A 12,056-nucleotide genomic window follows, 5' to 3' on the forward strand; every position below is an offset into this window, starting at 1 on the left:
CTCTGTGGGGTTGCAGGACTGGTCACCACGTGCATGTATGTGTGTGATTCTGCCGCCACGGGGGCCACTCCTGAGACAGGGCCTTGGCCAGGAAATGAACTCCTGAAAAGTGCACGTGTCAGTAAGTGTCAGAATGGAAGCGAGGGCGGAACCTAATCCATCTGTTTGCACCTTGGGGAGAATGAACACCTACTGATGCAAACAGCTTCCCTTACTCCCCACTCCATCCCAGGGTAGGGGAGTGAAAGCCAGCGTGGACCGAACCCTGCAGAGCTGGGCTTAGCTGTGACATCATTTCGACTCTCCTTCTGCAAGAAGGGTCCTGCATCGTTTGTCTCCGAAAAACGTGGTTCCAACATGGGCTCAGCTAGATTTCAGGAAGCTCTTCTTTACATCTAGCTGAAATCCCTCTTGCTGCAGCCTCAGTAGCTTTCTTTGGGGGCACTGGGGCGGACAGATGTGACTGGCAGACGCTTTCGCAAACGGAAAGCCAGCCTTCTGGTTACAGTTAACCCAAGACCGGTGATGTTTGCCAACACTTGAGTGTTTTTCGCAGAGTCCGGTGGTGGTCCTGAGCTACGCCCCCTGGGGAAGGGTCGGCTCCTCCTGGTCAGGGCTTGCATCTCTCCCCCGTCACGGTGTTCTGGGCTGAGCCACTTCCTTTGAGCAGGAGAGAGATTGGGGATGGGCATCTGGAAAAATTCCCCAAGGTTATAGGTCACACTTCCCTTTCCTGCTCTATTGAAATGCAAGCCGCAGGCTTTGCCATGGCCTCCCCGGCCAGGACCTCGCCAGCCCCCAGTTTAGCCCTTTCATGTACCATCCTGGGAATACTCACCAGGCCCACTCAGAGACGCCCCTGAGAAAATCTAAGGAAACCTGTGGGCTGGGGCCCTGATTCATGCACCAGCAGCAAGAATAGCAAGTGCAAACAAACAAGACATTTGGGCACCAGGGCGTGCTGCCTCAGTGAAGATAAATTAGCTTTCGGCTTTGTGAGGCTGACACGGAAAATGCTAACAAACCCGCTTTTCTTCAGAAGCAACTTGTTATTGCCCAACATCCCGTCCATCTGATAAGAGAGGAGATTGTTTTCTACAACTCACTGGGTCACTGTAGCTACCAGCTGAACTGGATCCATCCAGGATGCAGGGCATGGATGACAAGGGAACACACGGCGCACACACGGGCACCACCCTGTGTGTCCAGGGAGCCGACCTTACCCTCGATCCCTTCGTCACTGAATTTACTGGGGTTTAGAGAGTCACGAACTTGGGATGTTAACATCTTGAGGTTAAACCCAGAGCCGGAGTTTATAGCTGCGTCTCGCTTTCCACGGCTATAAAATGAGAATGTCACCTGCAGAAGGTCTCTGCAGCTAACAGTAACCCTAACTTGCTGTTATGGGCCCGGAATAATACAACCCTGAGAGGCTCTGATAAAGAGCAACTTTGTAATTTCTATGAATTGCAAAGTGTTCTGTGGGTGCCATAGGCTCCTACACTGAACTGTTTCAGGGGACACCATTTATGTTTGTAGTCCACATGAATGGTGTCCCTTGGACTATGCAAAGTAGTAGCTCTGGATATTATTAAATAACATTTGTACAAAAAAAAAATCTACTATTTATTGATAAACTAACACAATGGTCTCAAATCCATATAACAATGTTGCAAGAAGGAATTATCTCCATTTTATAGAGGCTCAGAAAAATGCAATAAACTCCACTATCCCCACCCCCACCACCCAAATAACAGTCAGTAGTTCAGGATAAGGAAATAAGGTTTGACATCTGTCTACCTGATTTCCCCCACTGTTCTGTAAATACCAAATACCTTCGTAGTAAATGGGTATTCCTTCGCCCATTCAACAGATACATATTAATAATATATGTATTAATAATAATACACCATTAATAATAATACACCATTAATAATAATAGTCAACGGCTAAGGACAAGTGGGAGAAGACCAGCATTGTCCTTTAGTCGATGACGGTTAGTGGAAAGAAAAACATTAAGGCAAATAAGATAATCGCTAATACATTTGGGCTTACCGCGAGACAGACACTTCATTCAATGCTCACACCAACCCTGTGAGGCAGATACTACCTGTGTCTCTATTTCACAGGTGAAGAAGCGGAGGAACAAGAGTAGCTGGCTCAGGATTACACAGCGGGTCAGGGACAGAGCTGGGACGTCAACGCAGGGAGTCTCGCTCCAGAGTTTGTGGGTTTATCTGCTAGTGAAGTTAACGGTGATCGTGTCAACCAGTATGATTGCTGTGACAAATGCCATAAAGTGAAGGCATAGAGTTAAAGCATATAATATGTATTTTTCCTCAATGGCATTGATCTCTCAGTTTTTACTCAAATCTACATATGCATTTATACAGAGAAAGAAGTCTAGTCGGAATAGTATGCATGTGTGTTTGTGTTTGCATGTATGCACTTATTTGTATTTTTATTGATTTTTTAGAGAGAGAGGAAGGGAGAGAGAGATAGAAACATCAATCTATCGGCTGCCTCCTGCACACCCCCCACTGGGGATGGAGCCACAACTCAGGCATGTGCCTGACCAGGAATCGAACCGGGATCTCTCAATCCACTGAGCCACACTGGCTGGGCTGTACTTATTATTATTTTTTTAAAATAAAATTCTTAACCACTATTATCTCTGGGTGGTAGGATTTCAAGAAATTTTTAAACTTTTATTATTTATAATGTTTTGTCACATCTAGTTTTTTAAAACAAGAATCATTTATCAATCCCATCATTCTAAAAATGATACAGCTATTTTTATTATAGAAAAAAATATGCCCCATGTGCTATAAAAACTAGGTTTTGATTTTAAAATATCTTTTAGTGGGGCTGAGGGAAAAAAACAAGTCTAATGTCCAAAGGGAATAAAATTCCTAATAAATCTTCCATGACTTATCTCTGTGAAAAAAATACCTAAAAACTAACAACTCACTGATTGAATTCCTCAACTAAACAGTGTGTGAGATTTTTTGGCTTCAGAAGAGCTCACACTATGCTCACTTTTTTTTGTAATCGTCACTTGAGGATATTTTTCCATTTATCTTCAGAGAGAGTGGGAGGAAGAGAAAGCGAGAGAGAAAGAAACATCGACGGGAGACAGATGCATCGATCGGTTGCCTCCTGCATGACACTGACCAGGGAACCAAACCACAACCAAGGTCCGTGCCCTCGACCGGAATCAAACTCGAGACTCGTTGATCCAAGGGCCGATGCTCTAACCGCTGAGTCAACCGGCCAGGGCTATAGTCACATTTTTGAGCATTTATAAGGAAATCTCCAACATTGAAACACATATTTGCCTGGTTCAGATGAGGGAAACACCAGGACGAGCCTGCTCTTCATGGGAAACACTTTCATGTGGCGAGAGCGAAGCCTCCCGAATGCTCAGAATTTGGTCCTGATCCCCCAATTACTCAGAATTTGGTCCAGACTCCTCCACTTCCCGGTTAAGTGACTGCCCCCCACTTTCTAAGTTAAACAAGTCTAAGCTGCGTGTGCATTTATGTTCTGATTTATATATCCGGTGTTTAAGTACTATTCTCTCCGGGTGGTAAGGTTTCTGGTTCTTTTTAAAAATTTTTTTTCTTTATTGATTTTATTTTATTTTATTTTTTTATCCTCACCCGAGGACACTTTTTCATTCTTTGTTCAGATAGAGCAGGAGGGAGAGAGAGAGAGAGAAACATTGATGTGAAAAGGACACATCGAGTGGCTGCCACCCGCAAGACCAACCAGGGCCGGGGACAAACTGCAACCGAGGTACATGCCCTTAGCGGGAACCGAACCCGGGTCTCTCCAGACCGCAGGCCGACGCTCTAACCTCTGAGCCAAACCGGCCAGGGCTCTTTATTGATTTTAGAGAGAGAGGAAAGGAGAGGGAGAGAGATAGAAACATGGATGAGAGAGAACATCGACTGGCCGCCTCCTGCATGCCCCCCACTGGGGATGGGGCCCACAACCTGGGCATGTGCCCTAACTGGGAATCAAACTGTCGACCTCCTGGTGCATGAGTTGATGCTCAGCCACTGACCACACCACTGGGCTCTGGTGTTTTTAGAAGTGCATTCTCACTAAAGTGACCTCTATTCGTGCTTGACTTGTGTGAAGACGACCTCCATCCATGCTCCTTTGGGGGGCCCTCTCTGGCCCCAGTCTGTTCTTCTCAGGGCTGGCTCTGGGCATGAGGGGTGAATTAGCCAGGGCACCTGGGAACAGGTCCTGAGAACAGAGGATGAGAAGTCTAGAACTTCCATCCTTCAGCACATATTTATTTATGTTCAGCCTATTTTCCCTGGCAAGTTTTGAACACTGTCTACTGTGTCTGAGGAAGAGACAGAGGTGCATTACCCCTGCCGGGACCTTCCCCTGTTCACCGGATGAGGTTACAAACGCGCGTATCAAGAGTTGGAGGCAGAGGTGATCTTCGTGGGAGAAAAACACAGAATGTCTAGTTCCTCCAGGGCTGGGATCAAGGAGTCAGCCCACGTCGCCTTCCTATGTGGCCAACAAACCTACAAACTAATGAACCGAGTGACCCAATAAACCTCAATTCTGGAGTTCTTACCTTGATTCCCCCTCCTCCCCCAAAACTTGCCCGTTCTTAAAAATGACTGATGGCTTCTTTTCTGCAAAGGTGAACCCCCAATCAAGCCAGAATGCTAATTACTGTTTGAGCGGTTTGGGAAATAGAAAACATGCTACATGGCAAGAATGTGCAGCTTGGTGAATTTTCACCGACTAGACACACCCATGTAATCAGCACCCCGATAAACTAGATCGGGAACGCCCATCCCAGGGGTTTCCCTCAGCACCTCCTCTGGCCATTAACTGACCCCCCCCCCCCCAGGGCCTGATTCACACACTGAGCCACTGTTTTTGAACTTTATCTGTGGAATCTGTCAGCGAGTCCTCTTCCAGGGCTGGTTTCTTCAGCACCATAAGCATCATCTATGTTATTGTGTATAGATTGGTCTCCGTCACCATAGCAACCTATTGTGCATGTGAAACTCTCTCTCTCACTCTCTCTCTTTTTGTCAGATATTTGTTTTCACTACATGAAGTTAAAAATACTTACGCACGGGTGAGTAAAGGCCTTTTTTTTTTTTTTTCCAATTTCCCATCTCCCCCAAGTGGATTTTCCTGAGTTCAGCAAGAAGACTTCGCCGCAGCGAGCTGCGGGTTCCCGTTACTCCTGGCGCTTCGACTTCCCGCTATGGGAAGTGCCAGCGAGGGGAGCCAAGCGCCACCGGGGGAAAGGCCCTGTGTTTATCTCCCAAGCCTTCCGGGCCAGGTAACTGGCTTCCTGGCCGATTCCCTAGGTTCTTGAAGACAGGAAGAGACAAGAGACGCCCTGCCTCATGGCGCCTGTCCTGGGGCCTGAACCCAAGCTGGGGCCGCCCCGATCTCGACAGAGCTGAAACTGGTCCCAGGCGCTGCCCCGTCCTCCGGCTCACCACCCGCCTGCCGACTGCTCACCGAGAGGCGTGGGGATGGTCCTCTGGGGGATGGTCCTCTGGCTCATCGGGAGGCCCACACCACCGAGCAGTGACTGAACTGTGGCTTGCGCTAGTTTATCCATCACACAGCCGCACGTTCGGGGGCTTGGAGATACATACGGAGATTCTCAACCATGACATGACCCCCTGTGTCTGCCTTTATATCAGAGGTGCTTGGAGACTGAGGACCTCCTAAGCAGAGGAATAGAAGCTGGCTGGCCTAGTAAGACCCAGGGAGCCTACCGAGAAGGCGGGTGTTCCGCGGGCACTGCACAGGACGTGTGGTCCGCACCGCCGTGTGGGGACTGCTAGTGCCTTCAGCCGGGACCACGCCGTGTGGCTGCAGCGGTCGAGGGCATCGTGGGCATGAGGAGGGGAGGAGCACACACTCTGGGGCTTCCCTCTGTGTCCCCCTTGACCAGGTGTTTTCCTGGTCACCTTGGGAAACAGCCTCTCTCATCCTTCAGCATCCGTTTGCTGAGGGATGGCCACGCACCGGGCACCAGGCGGGGCAGCCGAGAGGAGAAGGCCAGGCCGCGGCAGCCTCCCACTCAGCTGTGGCACAGGACACGAGGCGCGCGCCGGCCTTTCCCGCACCTGACGACCTTTCCAGAAATCCCGCAGCCCGACTCTCCCAGACAGAATTTTTCTGGAAACGAAGACAGCCCCGGGAGGAGAGCGTTCGGAGCGCCATGAAGAGCAGATTATTGAAACCCCGAGGTTCTGAGTGTCGTCGACTAGGAGCGATGGATTCAGCCCGGGAGGTGCTTAGATGTATGTTGCCAGCAGAGCGCTGCGTTCAGAGATCACTCTGCCCCTTGGATGATGGACAAGGGCTGCCGCCTCTTGTGCCGCATTGCTGGTGACGACACTGAGGTCCCCAAGCTTGCAGAGTGGCAGGATGTGCCACCCAAGGCAGCTTTAGGCCGTGTCCTCACTTCCTGTGTTACTTCTCGGGAGATTACGTACTCGGTAAGCTCCCCAGCAATCTAAGTCGGGGAGATGAGATCCGAGTTGTTGTCCACCAGCGCAGCCAAGTTTCTGAAAATGGACAAAGCTCAGTGTTGGAGAAGGGGGGGAGGGGACGGGATGCTCATGTACTGTCGCTGAGATTTCAAATGTATAGTTTTACCTGGGGGATCATAAAATAGTATCTGTCCGCATTTTAAGTGCACGTATACTTTGGTCTAGTAAATCTTTTTTGTAATTTTCCTAGACAAACCTCAGGACAACTCTAGGCAAAGTTACATATCCTAGGGCATTTTGCAGTGTTCTTTATGATAGCAGGAAATTATGAAAAGCGAGATTTTCATCAATATGGGGAATTTAAAAGAAGCTGTGGTGCATCACACAATGGAATATTATGTAGCCATTATAAAGGTTGATGTAGTTCTATATTTATTGACATGAAAGGCTATCCTTATTATTTGGTTTAATTTTAAATAATAAAATACAAAAATAAAATTTGAATCTATTTTGTTGAAAATTTTGTCATGGATATGTGAATTAGAATATTCTTAAAGCCTACCAAGTTAGGAGTGGGCGGGGTGATATAATAGATCATTTTTACTTCTATTTGCCTTTTAGTATGGTAAGAGCCTTTTGTAAGACAATATATTACTTTTATGTTTTCATTTTAGCAAAACACTATTTTCTTATGGAAATTTATTTTTATTAATTATATTGACAGAGGAGCTACAAAATTAAAGTTTTATTGTAATAACTCTAGCTACAGAAAGAGATCACTTATTCAGCATAGTTTAAGTATAAACAAGCCACCCAAATCAAAATCTCAAACAATGCTTTTTCCTGTCTCTTCATTGTTAAAAGGAAAGTCAAATCCGTTAGAGGTTATTACACCTCTTGGTAACACAATTCCCTTTTATCAGGAGCCAGGATCACAGGATTCTTCAAGGATTAAAAAAATGGACTTGATTTGATTACTTCCAGCTAAGTGATTTTATATGGTTGCTATTTTTCCGATTCTTTATTTTATCATAATCTATTGTTTAATGTCACAGCTGGTGTTCATATGTATTTCAATAAATTATCCATTTTGCTAACCAAAATAGTTACAAGAAAAAGAAACTGTTTTTAAACATCTATGTCCATTTTTAGACGTAATTTAAAATGACCTACCCACTTGCAGGACTGGCCTGGGGGCCCCCAGGCCTGGGAAGGTGCCAGGCCAGTTGCAAGCCCCGCCCCCCTTCCCTTCGGCTTTGATGTTACCTGTGACCGCAGGGAGCTGACCCTCAGGTCCCAGACCCTCCCCTCTGCTCTCTCCTCAGGCCGCCCGCCTTCAGTCCCCAGGAATACAGCCCCGATTTCAGCTGGCGCAGACCAGCCCCGAAGAGGTTCGGATTCTCCTGCCAGCAAAGGCCGGGGCTCAGAGGTCGCACATCTTTCAGTCTGAACTCAGGAAACCAGAATAGAAACACAGATATTTTGTTTGAAGCAAAAAATTCTATATAAATCTGACCCATAAGAATTTGTTATAATTAAAAATAGTACTCTCTTATTTTTAAAAAAAAATGGTGTGTGTGTGTGTGCTGTGTGTGTGTGTTGTATGTGTTGTGTGTGTGTGCTGTATGTGGTGTGTGTGCTGTGTGGTGTGTGTGTATGTGTGTGCTCTGTGTGCTGTGTGTGCTGTGTGTGTGCTGTGTGTGCTGTGTGTGCTGTGTGTGCTGTGTGTGTGGTGTGTATGCTGTGTGGTGTGTGTACTGTGTGTGTGCTGTGTGCTGTGTGTGCTGTGTGTGTGGTGTGTATGCTGTGTGGTGTGTGTACTGTGTGTGTGCTGTGTGGTGTGTGTACTGTGTGTGTGCTGTGTGGTGTGTGTGCTGTGTGTGTGGTGTGTATGCTGTGTGGTGTGTGTACTGTGTGTGTGCTGTGTGGTGTGTGTGCTGTGTGTGTGGTGTGTATGCTGTGTGGTGTGTGTACTGTGTGTGTGCTGTGTGGTGTGTGTGCTGTGTGTGTGCTGTGTGCTGTGTGGTGTGTGCTGTGTGTGCTGTGTGTGCTGTGTGGTGTGTGTGGTGTGTGTGTGTGCTGTGTGTGTGCTGTGTGTGTGCTGTGTGTGTGCTGTGTGTGCTGTGTGCTGTGTGTGCTGTGTGTGCTGTGTGGTGTGTGTGGTGTGTGTGTGGTGTGTGTGTGTGTGGTGTGTGTGTGCTGTGTGTGTGCTGTGTGTGCTGTGTGTGCTGTGTGGTGTGTGTGTGGTGTGTGTGTATGTGTGTGTGCTGTGTGTGTGTGTGCTGTGTAGTGTGTGTGCTGTGTGTGCTGTGTGGTGTGTGTGGTGTGTGTGTGTGATGTGTGATGTGTGTGTGTGCTGTGTGTGTGTGTGCTGTGTGGTGTGTGTGCTGTATGTGTATGTGGTGTGTGTACTGTGTGTGTGTGTGTGTGCTGTGTGTGTTGGGAGGCAGCACAGAATGCATTTCTGCCCTGCTCCATCTGCTCAGGACCAGAAAACGTTGCCCTGAGATGAGACACCCCTGTCCTGGCATGATTATGAGACAGAGCTTGATTTTGTTTTCCTCTTGATTTGTCTTTAATGACCAGAGCTTTTGAGCATAGAATAACCCACCAGAAAACCAAGAGAAGGGTGTCAGAAAGACGCTTCTTCTTTTTCCAGAAAATACTTTTTAATGAATTTAATGATAAAACCCAGATTTCCATGTAGTGTTGTTTCAAATGAACTCGAGTTTGAATCCTGTGTTTTCCATTTATCGGCTGTCATCTTGAGCATGGCATTTAACCCTCCAAGCCTAGATTTCCTTTTTTTTTTTTTTAATCCTCACCCGAGGACTTTTTTGCATTTATCTTCAGATAGAGTGGGAGGGAGAGAGGGAGGAAGAGAGAGAGAGAAACATCGATGTGAGAGAGACACATGGAGTGGCTGCCACCCACACACCCTCAACCAGGGCCGGGGACAAACTGCAACCGAGATACATGCCCTTAGCAGGAACCGAACCCAGGACTCTCTGGTCCACGGGCCGACGCTCTAACCACTGAACCAAACTGGCCAGGGCTCGATTTCCTTTTTAATAACATGCATGTCATACTCTTCTCTACATAGCTGGATTAGCTATGCAAACGCAATCAATCTCTTCTAGTTTTAGGAGGATTAAATGAGACAGAGCTTCTAAAACACCTAGCACAGGGTCTGGCCCAAGAATAAGTGCTCAGTAATGGTAGCTCACAAACTTAATATCTCTGCTTCACTTCCCCAGAGACTTTTAAATAGTTTGTTCATGGTGCTCACTGGTAAGAAGGTCACCCACTGAACTGTGTGTGCAGTGTGCTGGGGTAGGTGATAACCCTTCTGTGGTTATGACAGCCTGCTGGCAATCAAAGGGCCCCAGACACAATACGCTTTGAAATAGTAAAAATACTTTTTAAAAAGCAAAACCACTTCCTAATTCATCTTCTGAGTGTAGAGTATTTGCTGTGTGTCTGTCCAACCACTAAATTATGGGTGATTTTTTTTCTTTCTCTGTGTTTTTCTGAAAACTTTAAAAATAAACATGTGTTATATTAACAATAAGGGGGGAAAGCTCTCTCTCTATATATATAATCTTTTTTTTTTTTAAGTTCTAACTGGTCATCCTACAGCTCATTGTGTAGAAAGTTCTCTGGTCTTCTCTGAGTAGAGGGACCAGCTGTGCAGGCGAACCTCCCTGAGGGATAACTGCCTCGGAGTCGATCCGATGGGAGATGGTGCACATGGAGATACCATGGGCTTGGTCCGGGGGCCACCTCTCCAGCCACTGTGGCTGTCAGAGGCTCCGGGCTGCTCCCTTGCTGGCCTAGAATGTTCTCCCCACAGTGTATTACGCTGACTCAAATGCAGACCTCGGCTCGGAATCACTGCCGGGACAGCGTTCCGCAGTCTTTGCTTCCTGGATTTATTGGTACGGTGTTTCCTTAATATCTTAATGTCCCCCCACGACCCCTCAGATAAGCAGCCATGAGCCCCATGACGGTTTTGCTCACTACCGGATCCTCAGTGCTGGCTCCCTGCCTGGGGCGCCAAGGGACCTGGCGTTTCCTGCGCCCACGAGCGCACCTCTGCAACAACGTAATCGACGCAGATGGAGACGGAGGGAGACCTTCGGGCGTCCAGCCAGAGCCCCCGGTCTCAGCAAGCAACCCACTGGCGTCCGTGGGCCGTCTGTTCTCTGCTGGATGCTGCAGGCGACGCCAGGCTCGCACGGAAAGGGCGCTGCCCCGGGATTATGCTATAATACGAAGAGAGAAGTAATCGAGAGGAAATCGTATGTGTAGCAGATGACAGCTAATGAAACGCTGTTGGAATTGTATCTTTAATGGGCCCAGGATTGGAAACAACCTCAAGTCTCTACATAGTATCCATAAGAGCAAGTGGAGTTCAGCCCGGACAGCTCCTCCCATTCCTACTGTTGGGAGTCTCTTTCTACTTCCCTTACAACCCCCAAGATCTCATAATCAACCTGAAACACAGTATCAATAAGAGCTCATGGTCTACCTAGCACCTCCCCTGATACCCAGCTGAGTTAGAAAAGATAAAAAGAGGCAATGCTAGCCCTGGCCGGTTTTCTCGGTGGTTAGAGCATTGCCCTGCGGTCCAGAGAGACCCGGGTTCATTTCCCGCTAAGGGCAGGTAATTTGGTTGCAGTTTGTCCCCGGCCCTGGTTGGGTCATGTGGGTGGCAGCCACTCGGTGTGTCCCTTTCACGTCGATGTTTCTCCCTCTTTCTCCCTTTCTCTCCCTCATGCTCTATCTGAGGAAGAATGTCCTCGGGTGAGGATTAAAAAAAAAAAAAAAAAAAGAGGCAATGCCCAAAAGAGGGGCTGAAGTCGAGACTAAGAGGGGAAGGAAATGGGGGTGAGTCCTACAAAAAGAACAGCTAAAACTGACTTTGCACTCGGCCAGCCAGGGATTGTTCTGAGCACTTTGCGTGTAAATCCATTTAGTTGTCCTAACACTTCTGTTCGGAGACTTGGCTCAGTGACTCGTGTCCTTGTTTCCTAGTACATCACTGGAGGGCAGTGAGGTGCCCAGGTCACACAGCTCGTGGGCAGTGGGACCTGTGACCCTGCCTCAGGCTGCCTCTGAGTTCCCCACCCTTTCCTCCCTCTCGGCGACTCCTCTCCTCCTCTCATTCCTCCATCACCACCCTCTTCACCAGCTTTCAGTCTCTGCTGTGTGATCACTCCCTTCCCCTCGGCCCCCAGCTCCGAGTGCGAGTGCAGCCCCGAGCTCCCTAAGCCGTCGGCATCTTTGGGTCACTCCATGTCATTCCACGTTTCTCCCGCCCACGTGAGGCCCCCTGTGAGCTGTAACACTCGTGGGGGGAGTGGGGAACATGCCCCCGCTGCACAGCCGGGATTCCGAGCGGACAGACTGGAGCTGTGGCTGGCCCACCGGACACGGAGTAGCGATTCCATCCCTCGCCTGGTAGCAAATCCGACACGTGAGGGAAGCTCGCGCGGAGTGCGGGCCGTCTGCGCGCCAGGTCTGGTTAAGCCCTCGCGTGGACGCCCTCGCTCC

Source organism: Molossus molossus, unplaced genomic scaffold, assembly GCF_014108415.1.
Source record: "Molossus molossus isolate mMolMol1 unplaced genomic scaffold, mMolMol1.p scaffold_m16_p_20, whole genome shotgun sequence".
Lineage (NCBI taxonomy): Eukaryota > Metazoa > Chordata > Mammalia > Chiroptera > Molossidae > Molossus > Molossus molossus.